This window comes from Lathyrus oleraceus, chromosome 5 (assembly GCF_024323335.1).
Source record: "Lathyrus oleraceus cultivar Zhongwan6 chromosome 5, CAAS_Psat_ZW6_1.0, whole genome shotgun sequence".
Lineage (NCBI taxonomy): Eukaryota > Viridiplantae > Streptophyta > Magnoliopsida > Fabales > Fabaceae > Lathyrus > Lathyrus oleraceus.
Window position 1 is genome coordinate 95,173,676 of NC_066583.1, and position 12,262 is coordinate 95,185,937.

Below are 12,262 nucleotides of genomic sequence, written 5' to 3' on the forward strand. Positions count from 1 at the left end.
CTCACTCAAATCCATATTTTTCTAAATGGGCTCCAATCAACTCACATAACACTTTTGGATGCTACCGCGGGTGGTTCCCTTATGTCAAAGAATGCGGAAGAAGCTAAAGTCATTATTGACCGGATGGCACTCAATGATCGTCAAAGTCAACATGACCGTAGTCCTTCACAATGAAAACCGGGAGTTCTAGAGTTAAATACCAATGATGCCATCCTTTCTCAAAACAAGCTACTTTCTCAACAAGTGGAGTTGCTTACTCAACAAATGGCCAAGCTTCCACAACAAATAAAGGAAATTCAAGGGTCTCAAGTTCGACATCAAGTAGCATGTTGCGAATTATGTCAAGGAGATCATCCTACTGGTTTTTGCTCTCCAATAGAAGAAGTGAGTTATGTGAACAATCAAAATCAAGGCTATCAAAGGAACAATCAAGGTTATCAACCATCAAGGTTCAACAACCAAAATTTTCAGCAGCAAAGTCCTTATCAACACCCAAATTCTCAAGGACAACAATCGCAAGGAGGAAATTCAAAGCTAGAAGACACTCTCCAACAATTCATGCAAGCCTCCATGGCAAATCAGAAGAGCAACGAGGCAGCAATCAAGAATTTGGAAAACCGAGTAGGTCAACTTACGAAACAATTGTTGGAACAAACTACATGATCCTCTTTCTCCGCTAACACTGAAACTAATCCAAAGGAGCATTGTAAAGCAATTTTTACTAGAAGTAGTAGAGAGTTGACAATTGGAAAAAGTGAGGAAATTGCAGTAGAGAATGATATAGATGTTGTACTGGAAAATGAGGATGTGGCTTGTGGAAAGGAGAAAGTGGTAGGAACTGCTCAGTTCGCGCCGCGATCTTCCTTCGTGCCGCGAAGACAGCAGAACCAACAATTGATAGCAGAACAGCAGTGTGAAGCGGAAATGAAGAAGGAAATTGAACCAAAAATGAAGAAAAAAGAGACAAAGGAGTGAATGTCAGTCTAGTTCAACATCTACCCTATCCGCACGCACCATCAAAGAAGGATAATGCTAGACACTATGCAAGGTTTATGGACATATTCAAACAACTTCAAATCAATATTCCATTTGCCGATGCATTAGAGCAAATGCCGCGGTATGCAAAGTTCATGAAGGATATTCTCACAAAGAAAAGAAGACATGTGGAAGACGAGACAATCTTGCTCGACGCATGTTGTAATGCCATCATTCAAAAGACTCTCCCTAGGAAGGAACTCGATCCGGGCCGAGTCGTTTTACCGGTAACCATTGGAGACACCTACATGGGTAATGGCTTGATTGACTTGGGATCTAGCATCAATTTAATTCCCCTATCCATTGTTAAAAGATTGGGAAATGTTGAAATCAAATCTACAAGGATGACTTTACAACTAGCTGATAAGTCTACCACTTCACCATATGGAGTTGCTCAAGACATGTTAGTGAAGGTGGACAAATTCTTGTTTCCGGTAGATTTTGTGATAGTAGACATGGATGAGGATCGTGATGTTCCTATAATTCTTGGAAGACCATTCATGAAAACAGCCCGAATGATGATCGATATTGATGATGGACTAATGAAAGTAAGGGTGCAAGATGAAGAGGTAGCCTTCAGTCTTTTTGAAGCCAAAAAGCATCCTAATGTTAAACATGACTCCTTCCGAATCAATGCCACCAAGGAGGGACTAGTTGAGTTCTATGCAAATGCTATGCACCTTGAAGAGGGAGTAGCTTTCAACTACTAAACAAGGGTAAGAGGCAGGATTATTTCTTTTGGGAGATATGCAATTAACTCATATCTTGGTAATCCTCTAACCCTGGGAGAGAACGAGCGGTGCAAGTATCGTACCCAGGAATTGGCTAATGTGTGGGATCTTCAAGCGGTGAATGCTACCCTGTGCCTTAAAGGAAAATCATTTGACCTAAATGATCAAGGACTTCCAAAATCTTGGAAAAGAGAAAATCTAAATTTTGAAGCAAGGGCATTTCTGGTGCTGCTGTTGAGCAATAATTGGCCAAGGAGCCACACAACCACGATCCCTCTGGATGTAGGGTGTTTGTTGTACTACATTATGATCGGCAAATCTGTGGATGTAGCATCAATCATAGCGGGAGAAATGAGGAAGATGGCTATAAGCGGGACAAAATTTGGTGGTAAAGCAGGTGTGCTTGCATACCCGGGGCTGATCATGGGACTTTGCCGTCGGGCGAATGTTGCCATTCCAGATGAAGTACACTTCTCTATCACTAGTGTGATTAACGATGCTTATCTGAATAGGTTCTTCAAAAGCCAAATGGATCGAATCGAAGGAGCTGGGACTTCGTCATCCAGACCCCGACCTCGCACTACTCTAGTCTTTTACCAGATGGCGTTTGCCAATTATTGCTGTGAGAGCTTTTAGGCCTCTAGGAGGTCTTAATTATTTATCTTTGATGTTATGCATCAACAATTCCAGAACACGTTCCTGGCACCCGAAGCCCGCACATTTCCTTCTCAGGCGGAATATGTCGCTTATGCTAATTGGCCTGAGGGCAGACCAGCTTTTATGGGGGGTGCAGGAGGTGGTGCAAACCTTAATGAGGAGATGGATGACGTCCTTGGATCTGTTGGTGGCGGCCAAGAGGAGGAAGATTGAGGAGTTGGTGAATTTGAGGAGTTTGTTTTCATTTTGAGTTTTCTTTGTATTATTTTTGCTTTTGTAAAATTTTGATGTACTTTTGGGTGGCTCTAGTTCACCAAAACTTTTGTTTTTTTTAGTTGTTTTGATAATTGCATGAATACTGAGATTTAAGTGTGTTACAATCAAATTGGTTTACCAACATTTTTTGTTTAATTGTTCTTACTCTTAATTCAAGCTTAAAGCAACCAAGAAATGTTCGCAAAGAAAGAAGCATAGGACACTTCGAGTGGTGATGATAAGAATTAGTGTCGGCATTTCAAGGTACACTTTATCGCTTTTTAGACTTAACATGAGTAGTTTGATGATATGTGTAAATTCCATATCATAAATTCATTGAAGTATATGTCATTTTTGAATCAAAATAGGACTTAACCAATTGTGAGGAAGCTTTCCATTGTACACTAAAAAGCGGGAAACCGAACATTATTTCAACTCATTCTTATCATGCTAAATCATGCATCAATCTATTTTTGTGTAAAAAATTTGAAAATGATAGAGGCATTGTTTGTTGAGAAAAACCACTTGACCAAAAAGTTTGAATCAACTAACCTTGTGAGGAGTAATCCTTAGTTAAACCCCTTTGAGCTTATTTTAGGATTCATTTGATTGATAATTGTAAATCAATTGAATTTTTTTGGAATAAATGAATCCTAATTTTTTTCGTATCAATTGAACCCTCAAACAGAGTTGTTTGCAAATTCTGCCTTTTGCTTATATCTAAGTAGGGAGCATTAGTGAATAAACTTGGTTTTGGAATCTAAAGTTGGGGAGAGTAAAATAAAAAAGATGTGATTAGAAACTTGGAAAAGTGAGTTTTTATGAAAGGGTGAAAATATGAAAAGAAACAAGAAAAATAAATCACCCTTGAAACCATAGAGCAAAGAAAAAGAAAAGAAAGAAAAAAGCAAAGAAAATGCTCATGGTTGTGAGGATTTGAAAGGAAAAAGAAAAAGAAAAAGATAGGGATCAAAGAAAGGAAAATTGTGTAGAGTTGAATGTTTGGGAATGCTCCCTTAGGATAAGCAACTTTGTTGAATTCTCTTAATCATATCCTTTCTTGTAACCTGAGCCACATTACAACATTTGAAAGACCTCTTGATTCTCATTTTTCACATGATTTGGTATTTGTTGTGATAACCACATGATTTGAGTTGGTGTTGATTTAATTGCTTGGATGAGTGAAAGTAACCCTTCATGTTATTCATCATTATTATGATGTGTGTGTAAGTTTGATTCAATTCTGACATATATGGTTTTGAATTCCTTGGAATGACTTTTGCACTCAACCATTTCTCTTATGCATGTTTTGTCTAGAATTGAGATAGGTGGATTGAAAAAGTCCCAAACACTTTTGAACCATTTGAATGTCCTTGGTAAATCCTTGCTTCGATCTTTTGTGTCATTGCTTTGGTTGTGAGGGTGGAAACTTTTGTTTAGGGACAAACAAAATGCTAAGTTGGGGAGAGTTGTTAGGGACCAATTAGTACTACTTTTTACATCATTTTATTGGTCCCCTTTACTAAGTTTTGATGTAATTACACACTTTTATTCTCACTATTATGTATACATGCAATTAGGTTTATCTTATTTTGTTTTGAATAGTTATTTCACATATTTGTTAGTTTTGTAGAATTTTTGGATAAGAGAGCTTTTGGAATGCAACATCATAATATGGAAGAGGTGTTGAATGCAATTTGGAGGCCCAATTTTGAAAGAATACCACTTGGAAGACTTTGGATGAAGCTTGCAAAGCAAGGAAGCTGAGATAGCTTCAATTCGCGCCGCGAACCACCTTCGCGCCGCGAAGGTTGCGAATCCAGCAAGCTGCTTTTTGGCCAAGGGTGCTGTTTTCATGACCAGCTAGTTTTGCCATTTTGGTGTCTGCCTTGGGGGAGCTTTTCTGCCTGAGATGAGAAATGATCATTTTAGGAAATGTCAACCCTTTTAGAAAATCAGATTAGAAAGTGATATTCATTATAACATTCTAACACATTCACACATTGATACTTTGATATTTTGTAAGAGAGAAAAACAGAGTTTTCTTCCATTGCATTTTGCTTTTGAAAATGATGATGAGGAGCTAAACCCCGTTTTGTCAAGATTGGATGTAGTAGCTATTCTCATTTGTTTATGTATTCCATTTGATTTATATATATGATAAGAGATTGTTGATGTATTGAATGCTATTTTTGCCCTAAGTTGAAAATCAGATTTGAGTAGTTGTTGAAAGAGATTATTTGAGTCTTGACATAAAATAGATTTTCAAGTAGTGAATAAGTTGTAAAGATAGATTTATTCATTACTCTTCTTTGGTATCAATCATTAAAGATTGTTATATTGATAGTTAGGTGGAGAGATCGTCTAAGGATCAATATAGTGATTATCACAATATCATTTAGACATAAATGATATTGAGAGGATACTTGAATATCATCAATAATCTTAAATCTATATAGTTATCATAAGGAATCATAAGCACTTGGAATAGTGAACTCCAATCTTGCCAAGCTTTTACATTTGATTAAAACCATTTTACTGTTTTTAGTGACATTTACTCAAAAAGATAACTTTCCAAACAAAACAACTTTGTTACTTTCTAAACTTATAACAATTTGGAATATAGAACGGCAATAATAATAACCAATCTTTGCGGATACAATATAAAAATATTTTCCGAAGATATACTTTTCAACACCTAATAAAAATAAACTTCTTAGTCCTATTCTTTTTTCCTTTCTTAATAACTCGAGAAGTCTTACATTTCCAAGCTAACACTAACGCACACAACTAACCAAATGGTTCCCATATAGTACAATGAATGTGAGGCGTGCTAATACCTTCCCCTTGCGTAACCGGCTCCTGAACCCTGATTTGGTTGTGATGACCAATATCTTAGTCATTCTTTTTGGGTTTTATCAATATTTCCCCTTTCCCTCTGATTGCGCAAAAACGCATCAGGTTTTTAGACTCGCTTCGCATGTTATTTATCATTATTTTACTATGTTTTGTCTCCGACACGTCTTGTTTTGTGCATGTCTCAGGTACTTGTTGATTACAGAGCATATGCGTGCACGAAGCGGAAAAGGGAGCGAAATGGTGAAGAAAATGAAGGAGAATTGCGGTCCAAAACGCAGCGGAAATTAAAATTTTCTCCTTTAGAGATCCTTACGAATGGTCATGATCAGTGATAGAATATTTACCTCTTATGACGATTGAAACCTTTGGTGCAGATCTCTTGTGACGATCAAAACCTTTAATGCAGATCCACAGAGCGATCACGAACGTTGAACAATGACAACGTCTCTACTCAGTCCACACGAACGGATTCCTTCAATCTCAGTGCTAGCTGGTATGAATGAAGGCTTTGAGTGAGTGAGAGAGAGAGAGAGAGAGAGAGAGAGAAAACGAAATTAATGCAACCGCAAAATGAATGCTTCTGCACAAGGGTTCTATTTATAGAACCACTTGTGTGGGCTTCAAGCTAAAAACCCACTTAAGTGTATTTTGGCCCATATCTTATAATATGCCCAAAATCACTTAAACCCATGGTACCTTACCATATTTCGTATTCTACTCAAGTACACCGTACCTTACGATGTTCTATAATTTACTTAAGGGCACCGTACCTTACGGTATTCCTTAGTTACTCTATCTCTCATCAATCCGTCCTTTGTGTGTGACCCTGTAGGTTTTCGTGACGTTGGCAATTATATTAAATCACGCATTTAACATAATAAACAGTGAGCGGTATCTAGCAACACATCACTGCTACCCAAGACACGAAAATGTCATGTGATCTGACAAAACCTTCTGTGATAATAATTATGTGTATAATTACCCTTTTGCCCTTATGTCTATATTGAACACAAGGCATAGACTGTGTTATCCTTGTCCAGTTCAATATTGGGCCCATAGACATTTATCCTGTTATGCAGGATGGGCAAATTCCATCTAGGTCACTCATGTCCCTCAGCATGCTTCGTGGAGTATCCATCAACTGTCTTTATGGTTATCCAGTTACGGACAACGTTGGATCAGCAATAAAGCACTCGACTTTACATCTAGGATCCATAGTGGTTCAGGTCGAAGAGTGGTATACACTATTATCACCATAAGAATAACTTATGACACTTTGCATAACTTTCTATATAGTATTCTCATAGCGGGTCAATCCGGTATAAATATTACTCCTAATATTCATACCTATGTTTAAGACTTGATAACTCTTTATCCATGATCCATGAGATGTGATCATCAGTCTACAAACATAATAGTCTTAATGCTTTAATGTTATCCCACTTCACACTAAAGCTCGACTACGGATACTTTAAGAATAGTGCCCTTATGTTTAATGTGTTCTCATGATTAAGTCACACTTAATACATTAAACGGACTATCTATTCTAGGGACTTTATTAATCAACCATAATAAAGAAAATGCCTTTAAATAATTCGATACAAGTACCAAAAGTATTGGCCTCTAGCGCTTATACCAACAGAAAAGTGCAAAAATGTAGCATTCTGGTGCATGGCGTTCACCATGGTACCAGGACACGTCAGCCCCTTCATTTAAAGCTCATGGCGACCTCCATGAGCCTTGTGGCGACTGTCATCTGCCTGCAGTAACAGAGTACGTGGATGTAGGTTGGCCTCACTCCTTCCCACTTCCCTACTTTTCCTCAACCACCTAGGAGCGTGAATGAAGAAGCTTCACAGTGTTGTAGCTCTATATAAGACACCCTTGTACCTAGTTTTCAACATCCGGGGAGATAGAGGCGAAGCGCTTTCGGTTTAGTTTGAACGTAAATTATATTTTCAAGTGATAATCACTTGATTGAGCGATTACCATGAACTATTTTTAGGATTTGCTTGTACTCTTGGATCAACAATCTTGTTGTTTTAATAGAAGTTATTCTAGTTCCATTTTTACTTCCAGTCTCGCATTTATGTTTTTGCATTTACAGGTTCTTTATTATATTGCTTTATTATTATTATTATTATTATTATTATTATTATTATTATTATTATTATTATTATTATTATTATTATTATTATTATTATCACATTCTATAAGTGTTTAAGCATGTTTTTTTAAATTGAAATCACTATGTTTAAGTTGTTTTCAATTAAGTTCATCTCTAGCTAAACCATTTGAGTCCGGTTTGTGAGGACCGTCGTTTCCGACAGGATTCGGTAATGAAATTGGTTTAAGAACTTTATTAAATTTTGTTTTGGTCTTTGTTTCTAAGTTAAAATTAATACGATTTGTCAAGAGAGTGAGAATCAATTAAGGTTTGAGTCAGCATTGCGAGAGCGTGGGGTTCGAACCAAATAGTAGGAACGGGGAATCGATCCTAAAGAGGGCGAAAGCATTTTAGGCATCGATTAGGACTTGTTCTGTTTTCAAAATACGTTTCTTAATTAAAATAGGCGAGCGAGAGCAAAATCTTATGGTTAGGAAGCATTGCTTTATTCAATAGCGCGAGAGTGTGAGGTTTAGTCTTTAAATTGATATTTTCTACTGTACACGATTTAACCGTAAGTATGAGCCAATCTGTTGCAGAGTCCCTGAGGTGCGCGGAATCCACATTTCGCTCTCTCTCTCTCTCTCATCATATTTTCTAAGTTAACTTTAGTTTCCATTTTTATTCGTTTAATCAAAGAAATCATTCGCCTTATCTTTACATAGCATCGATAGATAGCATTAGTTTGATTATTAGTCCACGTGGGTTCGATATCTTTTAAAACTATGTGATGGACTGTGCGCTTGTAGATAGTAATCCGACAGACTTATATAGTCACACGATCACCCTCTTTGGGAATAAATAAATTTGGTGGCAACTCTATTGAGTCAATCCCGTAAGTGTGCAATTGTGTTTCGCGAGCATCGTGTTCTTATTTTTCGAGGTGTGACACAATTTATAACAAATAGTTGATCAACGGGGTACCAAATTCTCATGTTCACTTACTAGTAAGGGTTGTATTAGCCAATTATAAGGTGTGAAGGGTCTTGAAAGACAAAGTTAGCTCATGTGATATAATTTAAACCAACTTCTTATAAATCTTGTGTCTAACCCATGCAAGCCCTATCCTCTACAATATGAGCTATCTTTAAGGATTCAATGGGTCAACAACGAGGCCCTTAAGGTGCATTTAACTCACGGTATCCTTCAGAAAGAAACAATCAAGAAAGATAATAAAGATGCAATTCTTGGTAAATGACTGCAAGTCAAACTAAATATATAAAAGTCCACCCTACCTTGGCAACTATAGGGGTTTTGTCCTTGATGATCCATTTGAAGTTTAAATGTCATCCAAAGGAGGATATAGTGGCCACCACAGATACATACATGGAAGCGTGCATGGCCTATTTCTTGGAGTTCCTAAAACTCCATTAAGAGAAGAGCGACAATAAAGGGAAATGGCCCTTACTACTCAATATCAAGAAGAACCTGAAAGAACATAAGTCCAAAGAGAAGGAGAATGGACCCCTACTCATTAAAAGGGGACCAAGGAAACTAAGCACACCAACGTCAACTTGGTAGATGTGTAGGTCATGATTAAAACCCATATAGATGGGTTAAACGGTCATGATGACACCAAAGTATAAGGTTAGGATGCAACAAATAAAGTGGTGTTGGCCTTTTGACTCCGAACAAAAAAGGGGATGAATTGTGATATTTAAAATTTGTGATTAATTAAAAAAATTACTTTTAAAAAGTTTATGTTATCGGATATGAATAAAGATAGAGATCAAGAGAGATACACAGTGAAAATAAAATAATCAAGGATAATAAAGAGATGAGAGTTATAGAGTATGCACCAAAATAATATATATTATATATATATATATATATATATATATAATATATATATATATATATATATATATATATATATATATAATATATATATATATATATATATATATAATATATTATATATATATTATATTATATATAGATATATATATATATATATATATATATATATATATATATATATATATATATATATATATATATATATATATATTATATATATATATTATATATATATATATAATATATATATATATATATATATATATAATATATATATATATTATATATATTATATATGTAGGTTTTGTCTAACCACATGGCTTACTCCTATCCCCAAGAGTTTCCTCGTGAGAGTTCCACTAAAAACACACTTGATCTTTTTACAAGATTTGCTCACGAACCTTCAACAACAAATATATAGAGTTTTTACAATGGCTAAGCTCAAGACCCAACAGACAATGCTTTTAAACAAGCTTAGCTCATAAATCTTCAAATAGAGATTTCGAACAAGTCGAGCTCAAAAACCAATGACATAGCTTTTATCAGGTTTAACTTTCAACCTTTAAGTCCTTTACAAATACAATTCGCAAGAGAATCACACTCTTGGATACATCAAATAAATCAAAACATTGATTTCAACACAACTCTCACAAGGAATTTTGAGTCTTTTGGCACTATGGAAATTCTTGTGAAAATTCAATTTTAGAATAAAGAGACTAGGAGAAGAAAAACAAGACAGTTTTTCATTTAAAAATCCAGTGATTAATGAAATGAGGAAAAACATCCTTTATATAGGACAAAATTTGGCTAAAAAGATTATTCATGGGCCATTTTAATGTTTTAATCGATTAACCCTAACAAGTAAGGAATTAAAACCTTCCAAAATACGACCATCCTAATCCAAAAAAAGGAAAACCTAAAATGGATACATGGTTTAATCAATTAAAAAAACTTATAATCAATTAAGAAGTCATTTACCTTTCTATAATCGATTAGAACATGTCTGTAATTGGTTTGACAATGTAAATACTCTCCCAATTGAATATAAATATTTCTTAGCCAGTTTCACACAAGACTTGATAGGTTTTCAAGAGATTTTTAGAAATAAGATAGACTTTAAGAGGCTTTTCTATGTTTGTGTCTTTTTCATAATACGTCAAGACTTACTCTTGACAGTTTACATTTTAACCGATGACTTTAAGAGGCTAAGCGCATGATCATGCGAGCTTTCACACTTTCACAACTTCAGATCTCCAGGTTCCCTTGCTGGATACAACTATGACTTAAAACTTCAATTGGGACGTGAATCTTCTGAATGATGATGCTTGAGATATCTTCTTGATCACGTGGCATCACTAGAAGCTTTACTTTTACAATTGAAATGAACTCTCCATGTCACAGAGAACTCTCAATATCCATAAGCCGTTTGAGTTTTGGAGTTGTTATCTTGAAAGTTGTTGCTTTATCATAGTCATCATCAAAACCAATTGATAGTCATACTTGTAAGAAAATAGATCTAGAAGCGGTCCCCTGCGCCAAAGGAATGTAGGTTATATAGATTATCATCGTTATATTAAATAATGTTTTATTGGTTTAATACCTATTCCCCTATCATTTGGGCGATATTTGGAGAAAAAAAACTTTAAAAAAAGTTTGGACTCCCTCCCTAGCTTATAAAGATTCTCCCATTTAAACTATCATTCAATCCAATCACTAGGAAAAAAAAATCATGTATCACACTGACTTGTGTTTTTTTTAATAATTTTTTTTTGTAAATGATGTGAACTGCCTAGTTGACATTTTTTAATTATTATTTTTAAATGCTATGTTTGATTATATTTTAAATTATTTGTAAGCGTTAATATTTCAAATAAACAAAAATAAGAAAAAATTTGCACTAGTGACCTTGTTGTGCAAAACACATATCCATATATCTTTCCACTAGGTTATGTTGCATATGTGAATTATAATCCCCATCATTAATACTTATATAGAACATGTCAGATTATACAAAAGCACACACCTCTTTCCATTGGGCTATGGGGTACCTGTGAATTATAACCCCATCATTAATACTTATATAGAACATTTAGATTTTACAAAAGACCAAAATTAAGAAAAACTGCAACACTGAGGATTCAAACACATTACTTCAAGGTACACGAGCAACCCTCTAAAACTAGGCTATTAAAGATCTATTTGTAGGGAGGGTTTGAACAACCACAAGGAAATCCAAATAAGTGGAGAGGTAAAAGAAGAAGTCACATGGAAGCACCATGGATTAATGGAGGGAGGGTTTGAACAACCACAAGGAAATCCAAATAATATGTAGAATAAGATGTCACAAAAAATTAGAAAAGTAGCTTGGGTTATAGATCCCACAAGGGGAAAGCCTTAATCGAATGTGTGTAACAGGAAAACCCAAGACTTGTTCCCATCCCTGATAGGGGAGATGTCAACCATCTCTCTTGGCAAAAGTTTCAAAGATATTGAATTTGAGTATATTTATCGAGAAGCAAATCAGAGTGTGGACCTGTTGGCTAAGCAGGGCAGTGTAGGCATTAGTGAGTTATTTGATGATAGTCTTAGGTGGTTGGATCACTTGCTTGTTGAGAATCTTCATATTTCTTGTGTAAGACATATTTGTTAGTTGTCTCTCTGTTTGGATTTTGGCCCTCTCATTATACAAAAAAAAAAAAAGTAGCTAAAGAGACGTTCGGAGAATTAAGAGGTTTTGGATATTTATGTATTTTTAATA

General features: G+C 35.3%; 1 non-coding gene across 1 annotated transcript; it reads right to left on the reverse strand.

Annotated features, from left to right (window-relative positions):
- Window positions 1-11,861: 11,861 nt before the first annotated feature.
- On the reverse strand, window positions 11,862-11,986 carry LOC127089967 (U6atac minor spliceosomal RNA). Its single transcript, XR_007791512.1, has one exon. It is a non-coding gene; the product is annotated as a U6atac minor spliceosomal RNA (small nuclear RNA).
- Between the last annotated feature and the right edge of the window lie 276 nt (window positions 11,987-12,262).